The sequence below is a fragment of the Humulus lupulus genome, chromosome 7, assembly GCF_963169125.1.
Source record: "Humulus lupulus chromosome 7, drHumLupu1.1, whole genome shotgun sequence".
Taxonomy (NCBI): Eukaryota; Viridiplantae; Streptophyta; class Magnoliopsida; order Rosales; family Cannabaceae; genus Humulus; species Humulus lupulus.
In genome coordinates this window covers 76,094,863-76,096,461 of record NC_084799.1, presented here as the reverse complement: position 1 = coordinate 76,096,461, position 1,599 = coordinate 76,094,863, and positions in this window count along the sequence as shown.

The window sequence follows — 1,599 nt, the reverse complement described above, 5'->3', positions numbered from 1 at the left end:
GGGGATTTATATCTGGCTCGGGGGAGCTCCGGGGTATTTCTGGGAATCTGAGAAATATATTGGAGACTATTTGACATTGAGGAAAATAATTGGTGATTAGTTAGGTGTTGGGATGCAGCAGTAGTTATTAGGGACACTTGAGGAATTGGGAGCAATGACCAAAATGCCCTTAGAATGTTTTAAGGTTTAGATTTTAATGGGAGGGCAAAATGGTCATTTGATTTAATAAGGGATAAGAGTTAGTTATGCTTTTAGCCTTAGTGGAATATGTAGAATGTTTGAGAAGCTGAAGGAATGCAAAGGGAAAGAAAAGAAGGAGGAAAGAATGAAGGAAAACAGGGGTCTTTTCTCTCTCTCGGTTTAGGCCATTCTTCTCCATTTCTTGAGGAGTTTTGGAGCTGTAACTCATGGAGAACTTGGGCTGGAGCTTGGGGCTAGGGTCCTTGATAAAGCTTGAGGATTTAGCAGGAGTTGCTCACCCAATTAAGGTAAGGTTTTAAGGTTGTTCTCGAGTTTCTAAGTTTTGTTAGAATGGATTTCTGAAACTTGGTTTTTGGTGGAAGTTGAGGGAACTAAGCTTGAAGAATTGAGGAGTTGAAACCTGGGAAGGTTTGGAGGATAACCTAGGGTTGAAATTCCCCATCAAAGGTAAGAAATTATGAGCTTGATCAACTTAATTGCTGGGTTAGTTCTGAGTTTCTAGTTGGGTTCTTGAGTTTTTGAGTTCAACCTAGTTTTTCTTTGTTTGATGGTGCATGTAGCTAGGTTTTGTGTTGATGGGTTATGTGGGGTGAGATGAAGGGGATGGTAGGCTCATTTTAGTGTATGGTTGAGGTTTGGAGAAGTTTTGATGGGTTTTCATTCGAGGAAAATTGAAGGAGAAATTAACGGGTGTTTTGATGCTGTAACTAGCGCTGTAGCGCTAGCCTTTGGGCACTACAGCGCTAGGCCTGGGCTGTCTGGGTGCTTTTGGCTCTATTTTGTAGCGCTATAGTGCCAACTTTGTGGCGCTATAGCGCTACCTTGTTTCCAGAAGTGGGTTTTTGGGTTATTTCTTAGGATTTTTGCCCAGGGGCTCGGGGTTTGATTCCACCACCCCATTTGGTGGAATTAGGGCTTCCCGAGGGCTCAGAATTGGTCCTGAGGTTAGGTTATGGAATTGAAGTTTAGTGATGGTTCTAATTCATGGCTGTGACTAGGTGTACGCTAGGGCTCGGACGAGATCGTGCTTGAGGGACGGTTTCAGTAATCAAGCAGTCGGAATCTAAAGGTAAGAAAACTGCACCCGGTTATGTGATTATGTTGGGACTAAGAGCTCCCTATATTTGTATGATGTCATAGATGGTATTATGCCATGGGGACATATGATAAACGACCTAAGAGTGCCGGAATCAATATTTGCACCCAGGGCGCAGCTCGGCCACTGGTAGCTGAGGACAACTTAATATTCATTGAGCTCGGTTTAAGCGGGCCGGAGTCAGTGGGATAAATAGGGGATGCGACCTAAGAGTGTCGACCCTGGTTAATATATGAATTGGTTATTAATGTTAATTTGATGAACTTGGTGTGTTGAATGCCTGATTATGTGAATATTATAGA